Source organism: Sciurus vulgaris (genome assembly GCF_902686455.1).
Source record: "Sciurus vulgaris genome assembly, chromosome: 4".
Lineage (NCBI taxonomy): Eukaryota > Metazoa > Chordata > Mammalia > Rodentia > Sciuridae > Sciurus > Sciurus vulgaris.
The window spans coordinates 20,019,885-20,033,053 of NC_136464.1; the positions used below are offsets into that span (position 1 = coordinate 20,019,885).

Here is a 13,169-nt window from a genome sequence, read left to right on the forward strand (position 1 = left end):
TAGAGAATAAATGATTTTTAAGAACTCTCAAGTGTTTTAGAAAGGTACATTTAGGTTTTGATACCAGATACACTAATTAATTAATAATGTAGATGGTACTAATTAAAAATATACTTCTAAATGCAGTGCAGTCTGCATGAAGTGCATAATGTGTGAAAGTTTTTTAGTTTTGGCAGAGTACCATGTTGATGTTAAAATGTTAATGTTTTAAAAAGTCTATGTGAGGGCATATGGGAATTCCTTGGAATGTATTTGCAACTTTTCTGTAGATGTAAAATCATTCAAAAATTTAAGATTTTATTAAAATTCTCACACATTCATGAAGTTCAATTCTTCAAGAACCCCCCGCCTAGTAGCAACAGCAGAAATTCTTGATCGAACAATACTCTGATTGGCACAATGCCCTGAACATGTGCTCACAACAACTTTACCAAGTAGGTATGGTTATTATCTTCATTTTATAGATAAGGAAACTGTGGCTCAGAGTGATTAAGCAACTTGTCCATAGACACACAGATAATAATTGATAGAGTCAGGGTGTGACAAGGTCTGTCTAATCCCAAAGCCGGGGCTCTATAGCTCCATTGTCTTTCCTCTCCTAGTTTGAGTTTCTGTCTATAAAAAAGTCATTACTTATTTAGAATTGGCACTCATCTGAACTGGTGAAATAGGTGAACTCAATTATTTGCACTGCCTCTTCAAGTGAAGCAGAGCATTGTTTTGTAAGCACCAAGTTTAATAGGTCTAATCTTCCCCTTTTGCGCTTTGTTAAACTGGGCTCTAGTTTTCCTGGAGGAGCAGGGGGGCTGGGAGAGGCCTCCCTTCCAAAGAGCTTGGAATGCTTTCAGAGTATTAAATCCTGTCTTCTTTTGCCCATCATGTGCTCACCTTGGGATGTTGGGCCTGATGCCCAGGATTTGCCAGAAATTTCCAGTTGAACTTTGGCCACAAATGGCTTATTCAGAAATGGAAAAGGGCAGTGTGTTAAATACTGTGCAAGCATGGTGCATGGTTCTGGGTTGAGAAGCCAACTCTGTGTGCAGAGTGATAACTGGCTTTCTTAACTAGAGAGGTCCTGGAATGCTCTCTGTCCCTAAATATCACTCACTCTGGTCTAGCAGGGCACCTGGATCAACCAATTCCTGTTCCACGCATTGCAGGGTTTCCCACGGGCACATGCTCTGCTCACAGCTCCTCCAAGCTTTGCTCAGGTGCATCTTGTTGCATAGTCCATGGATCTACGCAGCTGGGGTTTGACTTGATTTCATCCACCATTCATTCATTTGTGAGGGGGAAAAGTATTTCTTTTATTTATTTATTTATTTATTTATTTTTTATTTTTTTTATTGTAAACAAATGGGATACATGTTGTTTCTCTGTTTGTACATGGCGTAAAGGCATACCATTTGTGTATTCATAAATTTACATAGAGTAATGTTGTTTGATTCATTCTGTTATTTTTTCCCTTCCCCCCACCCCTCCCACCCCTCTTTACCCTCTATACAGTACTTTCTTCCTCCATACTTTTAGAAAACAACATTCCTATCCTCCCCACCCCTCTTGACAACCAAAGAGGATTGTGTGTTTGTAAATAATTTCTGCCCTTTGCAAAGGATTTTATCATTGCCAGACTAATGGTACTTTCTTGAGACAGAATCCCAGAGAATGCAGTGAGAAGGGAAAGAGGAGCATTAACTAGCTAGAAAGAGTTTTTTTGGAGGAGATAGAAGGGCCAGTTTTAGTGAGAGAAGCATAGGAACAGCATAGGAACTGCAGTAGTTCCTCTTATCTGCTGTTTTACTTTCCTTGGTTTTAGTTATCCCTAGTCAATTACAGTCTGAAAATATTAATGGAAATTTTCAGAAATAAACAATTCACAAATATTAAATTGGGATTCTGAATAGTGTAATGAAATGTCATGTCATCCAACTCTTTTCCTTCTGGGAAATGAATAATCTTTTTGTACAGAATATCCATGCTGAATATACTACCTACCCTGTGGTGGGAGGGAGAGAGAGAGAGAGAGAGAGAGAGAGAGAGGGAGAATGCATGCCAGAAAGACCATATTTACATGACTGTCATATTTTATTGTTAGTTATTATCGTTAATCTCCTGTTCCTGATTTATAAATTAAATTTCAGGCATATATGTATAACAAAAACCAGTATATATATGGTTTTATCCATTGTTTTGTGCCTAGGCTGGGAGTCTATTGTACATGAAAAAGAAATGGAGCTTAAAGAAACATTATGCCTTTCATAGTGTTGAGAAAATGAAGTTAAAGGATAAAAAAAAATTTTCTTTTTGGTTGTCAGATAGTATTTCTTTGACTACCAACTGCTACCTTCTCTGAGACGGAACCACATAGCACCCAACTTCAACAAAGATGCATGCACTCAACACCAAGTCCTTCTCTCCTCACCTGCCACCCAGCCCTCCCACTGGCTCTGATCTCCACCCATAGCACTCTCCTGAGCTACGCGCGCGGCTGAATCTTCATTGATCTTCCAACTGCCAGTCAGTGAGCTCTTCAGCCCTTATCTTATGTAACCTCTCTGCAGCGCTGACTGTTGCCAACTCCACAGCGCCTCCCATGTCATAATCATCCTGCAGGTTCAAGGTTCCAGGTGCTTTCTACTCATTATTTATTTAATACTCACAAGTTCAAGAGGAAACTTGCATTTCCCTCTCCACTTTACTTTTGCCAAATGAGGAAACTGGTGCAAAGAATCAGTAACTTACTCAAGTTCTGAGAACTGGAAAATAACTGAACTAGGACTTAAGCCCTGACTGATTGGATTCTGAACCTTCTTTATTACTGCTGTCTTAAAAACTATTTATTTCTTATATATTATTAAATTATTATTTATTAGTATTATAGCAGTGGTTTCAGATTTCAGATTTCATAGCCTAGAAAAAAATTTAAAGCCTCTCCGTAGTTCTGGTATGGGGTTGCTAAATATGTGTGTGTGTGTGTGTGTAATCTTTCAGACACTAAAAAAATGCCCAACAACGTATTATCACTATCACTTATTTTTGTTTTAAAATTCCCCAAATATACTAATATGGAAGTATCTCCATATGCTACCTGTATTAAAAACTAATTTCTGTAGATCTATCTGCCAGTATATGCACAGAGCATTTTTTTGAAGAATAAGAAATCAGTAACAGTTTGGTGTTGGGAAATCAGAACTCTAGATTGGAAGGGAGACTTCCCACATAGTCAGTGTAGGAGGAGGTATTGTAAAATTTGTACAATTTTGTACAAGGAGTATCATGAATTAATTATCATTTATTATTTGAAAATATATACATTAAAAATAAATCTCTAAAAGAAAAGAGTTAAAGCCCCCAGAGAGAAGTGACTAATATAATCACAAAATAATTTGAATAAATTTGATTTCATCCTTATTTTTTCTCTTTGGCATGCTTTGGTGAGAAGTTGGCCAGGGTCTGAGAGCAGCCTTGAGGCTGACCCCTCTGGCACGCTTCGCTCTCAGTAGCCACCACTCCCTGTGGGTGGGGGGGCATCCTAAAGGCTCCTGAGCTCAGAGGCGGGGCATCTCTTTCAGTCATTCTTCCTAGGCGCCCAAAATTCCAAACACTTTTCCCAGCATTAAAAGATAAATAGGGGAGTAAGGCCTGACTGGAGTCAGTGACTTAAGATTAGGAGCCTAGATTTGGGCATTTCTCATCCTAAAGGAACTTCTTAAACTTGGCTGCATTTATTCCAGAACCACCGAGGTAATTGGTTAAAGTAGCACCTTCCTAAGACTGTGTCGAAATCTGAATTTTGAACAAAGGTCCTGGGGAGGTGTTCAAATGTGTTAGGAGCCACTCTTCGAGGAACATGAATAGTTCAGACTACATATCTTTATAGACTGGGAATGATGACTGAACTTTTAATACCAAGCTGAGCTTTTCCTGGAGGGGAAAAAAAAAAAAGCCCTGGATCAATGACAGTCAAAAGTCAAACAGAATAGTTCCCTTCCCCCGCCACACCAGAGGTCAAACAGGATGTGTCTCAGATGGAGTCCACTAATGCAAACAGGATCTGAAGAGAAATAGCAATTTTTCCTTTTCACTCTGAACCTCCATCTGACCAGTTCCGGAAACAGTTCTGATTAGAGCATAATTGATTTGGACTCAGCCAGCAGAGCAGCCAGGCCTGCGCCCCGCCTTCCTGCACTGAGCAAGCTGTGCAGGATCATCTGACTCTTTACTGCATTAAAAACAATATGATATGACATGTGCTGGTTTTCTAACAACATTTGCAAACTAAGAAAGATTATATAGTCCATGGCTGTGCCAACCATACTGTGGAGAACTGCTGGGGCATTTCTCTCCAGCCCCCAATGACAGCAAATAAACCCAAGGCATGTTTGTTACATAAATACTAACTCTGGTCACACAGGATTTGGGGTCTTTCACTGGTCAGGAAATGATCATGTATTACTTTCAAAGCTGAATCCATTATTCTAGTTTAAACAAGGATTCTAAACACTTTTTTTTCCCCCAAAGCGCACATCATAGAGTGACTATGATTCAAATTTATCAGGGATTGAAAAAACAAACCAAATTAAAAGAAAAAAAAAAAAAAAAAAAAAAAAAGACCCTATCATACCAGAAGCCTGGGAAGCAATGACGAATTGAGCCAGAGAAGAATTCCAGCGGGGGTTTTTGTTCGGTATGCTAGGCTCCTGACTTTCTTCCCTCTTTTTGCCCTAGTCTGGGTAGGGACTGTAGTCTGAACTGTGAAGGGACCATCGATCAACCATGAGATAACTACCACTCTGGAACATCTCTTAGATCCACATCATGAATTCTACTCCCCGAGTTTACTGTTTCCCAAGATTGGGTCTCGCAATCGGGCTATTCAGACTGGATGGGCACAGTCTTGACTCCGTTGTGCAGCATCATCTGAATTTACAGGAAACATATTTTGTGATGAACTCTTTAGATGTATGTTTATTTCTTAGCTCCAAATGGCTAGTTTTGCTTGTTTTCATTGTGCTCTATGCAGACTTGGAGCCAGTATCTTTCATGCCTATAAAACAAAACAAAACAAAACAAAACAAAACAAACCCTCAAAATCTGGACTGTTAGATCTTATTTTTTATGATACAAAATAAATGTATCTTTTACAACTTTTATTTAAACTCTTATTTTATAAAAAATTTCAAGCGGGCCGGGGTTATAGCTCAGTGGTGAAATACTTGCCTCACACATGTGAGGCACTGGGTTCAATCCTCAGCACCACATAAAAATAAAATAAATAAAATAAAGGTATTTGTGTCTATCTACAACTAAAAATATTTTTTAAAAATTTCAAGCATCATTTTTAAAAGTAGAAAAAAATAATATAATGTTCTCTAAGTTTATTGGCCAGTTTATGGCCAATCTAGTTCCCATTCTCAGATTATTTTGAAGCAAATCCACAACATTATAATATGATCTGTAAATGTCCCATATGTGACTCTAAAAAATAAATATTCTTTTTTAAAAATGTAAGCATAATACCATTCTTGTTCTTAAAAATAATATTATTTCTTTTAATATGAACTAGTATTAATCACCTACAGTTTTTAAAGAGAAATGAAAACTTAACATAATTCCTGCATTGAACTATGTGAATCCCTCTCTCCTGAGCTCCCTTCAAAGGCAGAGATGCTTAAGCATCAGATGCACAGAAGTTCTTTCAAGGACTTGAGACTGAACTCATGTGTCAAAACCTCCCCGGCTGTGGAGACCGGGTTGGCTTCCCCAGCTCTGTTGACTTTGGTCTGGATGTTTATCCATTCATTTTTCAGACCTCCAGTCGCTTGTTTATCTTGGCCATCCCTTTCCAGCCCAAGACTTCCCACACCCTGCCATCTGGCACCCTCTCTGGTTTCATTCCCACAGTCCCAGCTCTGAGCAGAGACCTCAGCGGAAGCTCAGATCCAGCAATACGGCCCGAGCACTGGTCCCAGGCTTCGGTGCCCAAGTCCTCCTACAGGACAGAAGGGAGTGGAAGTAAGTTTGGGAGAAGATCCTCAAGGTTTTATAACTGAGAGAGTACAACTCTACTTATTGTCAATTGATAGATTCATAATCAAGATATCAATTCCTGGATGAATGTTGTCTCATGATAAGCTTGGAAAGGAGATGCGGTGACAGAACCACACTTGGTGTTTCCTTTCTTTTAAAAAAAAAAAAAATCCTTTCACTGAATTTTCAACTTGCATCCTCAGACCTGTAAATGACTATAGTCAAGACGTCAATTTTCCTTTTTCAGTCACGAGGACTTAAAGTTTATTTACATTTTGACGAAGATGATTTTGCATTAATCCCCATGCAAACCAAAGCAAACTAGGTAAGTCTACTCACCGTATCCTAAAAAACGAGTCCCACTTTCTTGTTGTCCTAGGAGTCTCCCCTAAAGTGTCAAACTAATCAGTCCTTTAAGGCTCTACATGACTCAGGCCAGAGAGTTGCCCTCTCTGGGCTCCCAGAAGAAGGACATCATCTCCTCCTCTACCACAGGGTCTACCATTTCCTGAAACATCACCGTGCCAAAACTTCAGCATAGCATCTCCCTGGCAGTCCCAGGAGGAAAGACCTTGTAGCATCATTATTTTATAAATGAGAATAAGGAAAGATTAGATAAACACCCCAGGTCATAAGGACAATAAATGACAGTGCTGAGCCATGTTGACTGAGTGCCTTGCCTCAATCTTTAAACTACATTGCTTTAACAAAATCGTTCTCTACCTTGTATCAACACACACACACACACACACACACACACACACACACGCTTTCTGCTTGAAGTGACGTGACTCACGCATGGTATCTGACAAAGACAAATACTTAGCGCTTGATAAATGTTGGATATTACAATTGTTTATTGTTACCTGGAACAGTCTTGTCTTCGTACTGGGTGTTGCCACAGGTGCAGAAGTGTGAGGGTCTGGCCTTCCTGCTGTAGACTTAGCACATGAATATACGGGATGTGACACTTGAAACACCGTAACAAAGTTATTTGTTGTTTACCTGAAATTCAAATTTGATGGGGCATCCTGTACTTTATCTGGCAACCCTGGTTGAGAGACTTAGCAACCAAGAAGAGAGGAGCACAGCTTGGTGGAGCAAGAGCAGCATCCCCTGCTAAGCCATATGGTGCTGATTAGCAGCATGGTGCAGTGCTGGGCAGGGAGCGCACAGGGTGCTGGGCAACCAGAGAGGGCTTCACAGAGGAGATGGGGCTCCTAGCCAGGCGGAATGGGGATTTCAAAGGCTTCTAGGCTATAGAAAGATAGCCTAGATTACTATGGTAACAGTGACTTCTAAAAGGTGCTCAGAATGGAAATAATTTCACAGGAACAGAGCCAGAAGAAAGGTGTGATACCCCCATTAAGTTGGTTTCAAAAGTACATGAAATAGTAAGCCCTCCATGACACTAACCCAGATTGGCCCAAGCAGCACAGTTCCTGTAAGACAAGCGGCTTCTGCATTCCTGGTCTCCTGTAAGGGGAAGGGGAATAAGCTCAGAGCTACCTTCTAAGACCCTGCAAACCCCAGAGAAAAACAGGTGAGGTGTGCTGAGGAGCGGGTAAAGTTGAACGTTGTTGTAGAAATGAAAACGTGCACAACACTGCTGTTTCATGGAGGGGTCCCCTCAGAGCATGGTGCTGCTGCCCTGATCGGCTCCTGTTGAAGCTGTGGGGTCACAGAAACCCACGTGATGCATCGCACGGGACCAGGCACTTGTTCCTTGCCATTATGTGTTAGAAACTGTAAAAAAGCACATACTTTAATCCTCATAGTAATTCTATTTTATATTGTAATTTTCATTTTGTATAAGAGGAAACAGAGATTCAGAGAGTTTAGATCATTCATGGATCGTCACCCAGCTGACAAGTGGCAGATCCAGGATTCAAATTTACATCCCTCAGATTTCAAATCCTATTTCCTTTCTTCTCCCCCACCGTGGCCTAAATCAGTTATTTTTGCCAAAATTTAAACATTTAAAAATTTAAAAAAATTTTTTTTTAGATGCTGATAGACCTTTATTTTATTCATTTATTCATATGTGGTGCTGAGAATCAAACCCAGTGCCTCACATATGCCAGGCAAGCCCTCTGCCACTGAGCCACAACCCCAGCCCTCTGCCAGTCATTTTTAAAAAAAATATTTTGAGCCGTAGATGGACACAATACCTTCATTTTATTTATTTATTTTTATGTGGTGCTGAGGATCGAACCCAGGGCCTCAGGTGTGCAAGGCAAGCCCTTCAAGGCTGAGCCCCAGCCCCAGCCCCCTGCCAGTCATCTTTAAGGAAACACTTTTGTCATCTCTGTTGAAGGGACAATGATTGGGTTCTCGCCCCTGGTGGTGGATTTCTACTGGCTCATATTTGTGCTGGGGATTCAGGCCTTCCTTCCAACAGTGGGGCCTGTTGTTTTCCTTCCTATCTTGTGTCCTTCGGACTTGAAACCTCACCAAGTCCTCTCACCTGGACTCCTCCAGCATCTTTTGCTGGAGTGCTAGGTGAGACCTCAGCATCATGCAAGTCCCTTAAGAAGCTTCATTCACTCTGGGTTAGTGACTTCAGAGGCCCCAATTCCCCCAGGCTCTCAATATTTGGTGTCTTCACCAAAGAAAGGAAGGGAATAAAATATGCATCTAATGAAAAGAACTTTCCAGGTGCAGGGTACAAAATCCAGACAGATCACAGGTTAGGGCAGGCTGCTACCAGCTTTCACAGAAGTCTAGAAGCAGCCCGCTGATGACTGAGAAAAGGGAAAGGCACTTCAAACCAGAAAGAGCAAAGAGCTGAAGTTGAAGGGCTACAAAAACAATCTATCTGACTTATTGGAACATGTTTTTCCAGCAGCTCTGGGTTGGAACTGTGATCGCCTCCTGCAGGGAATCGTGACCTCAACCTCCCCACCTCCACCCTTCCCGACTACAGCCAGAGGGTTTTCCCCATAACCTGACATGTGGTTTGCAGCAGGAAGTATGAAATCCCAGGAACGAGTCCAGGCTCAGGTTTCAGACTCCAGAGAGACTCAGGTGAGCAGCAAGGAACGGCCTTTGTTTCCTATAAAAACAGAGTTGAAAAGAGCCTTTCGTGACCTCTTGGTTTGGAATGAGGTAATTAGTTCTCCAGAAACTCCCACCAGTTTCCAGGACAACAAAATCAATGTGCTGTTGATAGAAAAACCAGGAATAACAAATTGGCTAAAATCACAGATTTTCTGTATTTTTTTAAATAGGGATTTTTTCCCCCTTACCAACTCAAAAACAAAACAATTCCAAACAACAACACACCACACTCACACACACACACACACATGCACGTGCTCGCTGAACCTAATACTTCCTTTTTACCCTTTGATTCACCTTCATTCACTCTTTTAAAAAATTTTTTTAACTTTCGTGCTTTGTACATATTATTATGCTTGAGAAGATAAGAAAAAGACAAAGGTGGGTCAAGTCCCATGCCTAATTGTAGACAGAACACGAACATTTTGGATATTTTCAGACCGAACAGTTTTACTCTGATGGGGGTGATGGTAGGGTCGCCTTATCAGAATTCCTGGGGGTATCAGAGAAGAGGGAGGGAACCAGAACGAGGTTTTTGCTTATCAAAAGTGTTTGGGATTTAAAAAACCAGAAGACCAAGAAACTGCCTTGGCTCCTTTCCCATTTTCAAGCCAACTAAGTAAAGCTTTGGTTTGCGATGGTCTATTTCAGAAGGAGGCACAACATAGGGTCTTCTCAGAAGTCCTACCTTGAGCCAAATGCAGTGGTGGCCACACCACTTGATCCTCTTGATGTGAGAGAATCCCAAATTTGAGATGAGATGGGGTAACACAGTGAGACCCTGTCTCAACATAAAATTTAAAAAGGGCTGGGGTGTAGCACAGTGGTAGGGTGCTTGCTTAGACGTAGGAGGGCCCTGTGTTCAACGCCCAGTACTAGGGGAAAAAAATTCCTACTTGTAGTTTCTGAACTCTGGGTTGAAATCAAAGTCTATTTCTTCCCCCGCTTCTCACCAGGGCGGCTGGACTCTCTCACTGCATAGCCTGAAAATATAGAACTCACAGTCATACTGCCTGGATCCCCTGCTTCTCTCACCTTCTGACCTCATCTGTAAGCTACAATGACATTAAGACACAGCATGACCGTGTGCATCACTATAAAAGGGAAAAAAGCTGCCTGTGAAATTATGACACAATGCTAAAAAGCCATCCATTGTAGGATGCCGCCTAATTTCAGTGACTTTAAAATGTGGCCAAAAAAACCCCTATCTTAGAATGGATAGCCTATGATGATTGTTTGGGAAATGGAGTCTCTCTCATGGAACCTCTCCATGTTTCGTCTTCCCATTTAAACAACGAGAATAATAATAGCGCCTACCCATAGGGTTGCTGGAGTTGGTTCATGTGATTCCTTGGCACGCTGTGTTCAATTGTTGTTATTCACTCTATACTATTCAGATCCACAGATTCTTATTCAGTTGAGGCGTGGAGGTTTTCCTGGTTGCTATTCTGCCAGGGGAAAAGCACAGTAACACCCACACATTGCAAACCATGATTTCAGAGAAATAAGAGCGGGCCAAATTGGGAGGATGGTAACAGACCGTTTCTCTGCCTTGGTCTCTGGGTGGTTTCTTCAGCCAAGCTGGTCTGGTAATTGTTCTGCTGTGGGAAGAGGTTTTGCATTCATGATGCTCTTGTGGATTATTTTTGCCAAGGTTTTTGTTTCTCTAAGCACTTCCTGGAGCCACCCTAGCTATGGGAGGATTTTGACCCCGAGGGATGCCAGGCGGGTGCGAAGCAAACAGTCCATGCTGAGCAGGGGCCAGATGGTCCCAGGTAGCAAACACTGTTATTTCATTCGTTGGAAGTCAGAAGCAAGCTGATTTCCCCATTTGAGGCCTACCAAATGGAAAAATGAACAGCCCATCTTGAGGCAGCACAGTTTTGCAAGTAGATGAGGATAGGTACAAACGAGAATTCCCTAAGAGATCGCTGGGCTCGATGTAGACAGCTCAGCGTAAAGCCCACCAGGCCAGGCTCCAAGTCCACATATGTTTTCCAGTCTCTTGGAAACGCTAGAATTTTGTTGCCGTCCTCAGCCTTCTGCTATCCCTAACTTCCTCTCGAGGTGATTGAAGAAATAGATACTTGGATGATTAGAATGTCATCTAGCTGGCACTAATTTAAAAGCACATAGCTGTTTTTACATCCAACCAAGTTTGATCAAAAAAGAAACTGCGTGGGAGCACTGAGGCTGACGATGCCGAGACACAGAAGTCGAAAAAGCACCGGACTCTGACTTAGGAGACCTGAGTCCTGTTCTCTCTTTTTGGTGGTGACCCAGATGTCATTTCCCCCCAGGGTCTGATTCTTAGATTCCCCATCTACAGGGTATCCTAGACCTAAGTCTGCATGAGCAGGGAACTTGGTCAATTTCTGGTTCTCTTGGGCATCTTTGAATACCACATGATGGTGAATTTTATGTATCAAGTGTCTAGGCTGATGGTTGGTCTCATGTAAGTTTATATGTTGCCGTGCAGACACGTGGTAGACAGGGTTAACAGTTACAGTTAGAGGATTCTAAGTAAATATTGTTTTCCACGATATGGTGGGCGGGCCTCATCCAATCAGTTGAAGGCCTCAAGAGTAAAGACTGAGGTTTCCTGGAGAGGAATGAATTCTGTATTAGACTGTAACACAGACATTCTACCTGGGTTGAACTTCTGGTGGACTGCTCTACAAATTTCAGATTCAAGCCCATGACACTAGGTCTTGTTTGAATTTCTAGCCTGTTGGCCTGCCTGATGGATTTCAGACCTGTCCCCACAACTGCATGAGCCAATTAAAAAATATAAATAAATAAAACTTTTCCCCGCTCTCTTTCTCCTAGTACCATTTGCCCTAACTTACTTTGCACCTGACCTTCCTACCTGACCTTCTCAGCTTTGAGCTTGTTTTTCTATACTTGCCTCACCCCTTAGCTCCACATTTCTAGCTTCAACCTTGTGTTTTTCTCCTAGATGACCACGATTTAAACTTTCTTTTTGGCCTCAGCTGCTGTTTATTTTCCCGAATAAAGCTTCCTCCGATCTGTTTTCAGTCCCGAGACTTCACAAATTGACCCAGAGGGATCTGAACAGAGACAAGTGAGCTCAACTAGGTACAGGAGTGGCTGTCCACCTGTTCACGGTGTCCAGGGCTTCTGCCTTTTTTTGTGCCTCAATGATTTATTCCATCCTTGTCCTATGTACTTCTGGTTAGAAGAAACAGTGTTCTTTACACAAAGGGTTAAAAACGGCTGGAGGGCTGGGAATGTAGCTCAATGGTAGAGCACTTGTCTAGCATGCCTGAGGTCCTGGGTTCAATCCCCAGTACTGTGGCAATAACAGCAACAACAGTGTAACAACTGGACTCATTTCCATCTCTTGGGTGTTGAATTTCTTACTCATGTCTCAGGAGATCTGTGGTTATAGGAGGGCATGTTTATTAATTAAAAGGGAGTGTGTATAATCATCAGCTTATTTGCAAGGCTGATTTTTAAAAGGAAGCACAGGTGTGTGTGTGTGTGTGTGTGTGTGTGTGAAGATATTTCACAGCAAATGTTTGCAAAGGTCTTGGAGATTCATGGAAAGAGGTTGCTTGGTCAATGCCAAGAATTATTAGAAATACAGGCTTTGCTATTGTTGGCCCTACTCTTAAAGACTTATCACATATGAGTGTTTGCCTTTTTAAGAGGCACCTCATAGGAAGTCTAGGGCATATTAAGACTTCAATGCGTTGCCTGTCTGTCAAAGTCTGACAGGCCCTATATATGGTCTCAGTCTGTGGTGCGTTTAAGCTATTTAGGTATTTTCCTCTCCCTCGTTCTCTAGTGGAACCAGGCGGAGCTCATGTTATATAACAGCACGGTATCACTGGGTAACGAGCAACTTCTGAGGAGGAGGCAGCAGAGGGAAAAAAGCCACCTGGCCTTTGCCAGCCCCTCTGTGCTTTGCCAGTGCACCTGCAGAGAGCTCTCAGGGCTCGGCCTCGAAGAGAGACTGCTTAGCATGTCTCATTGTGCGAGATGACACAGTGCTGTCCAGGACAGGCTGGACCGAAAAAAATCGCTGCCTTTGTTTTGTGGCCAGGTTTTATTCG

General features: G+C 41.9%; 2 long non-coding RNA genes across 3 annotated transcripts in view; both read right to left on the reverse strand.

Annotated features, from left to right (window-relative positions):
* The window catches only part of LOC306660446, a 356,489-nt gene that overhangs the window by 302,353 nt on the left and 40,967 nt on the right, over positions 1 to 13,169 (reverse strand). The gene's annotated exons all lie outside the window — the stretch shown is intronic.
* LOC306660622 lies at positions 3,095 to 9,901 on the reverse strand. 2 transcript variants are annotated; one of them, XR_013763694.1, is made up of 5 exons: positions 9,779 to 9,901; positions 8,983 to 9,085; positions 7,391 to 7,506; positions 6,897 to 7,035; positions 3,095 to 5,047 (listed from the first exon to the last, which is right to left on the reverse strand). It is a non-coding gene; the product is annotated as an uncharacterized lncRNA (long non-coding RNA). The 2 variants fall into 2 exon arrangements; XR_013763695.1 differs by having other exon boundaries at positions 8,978 to 9,085.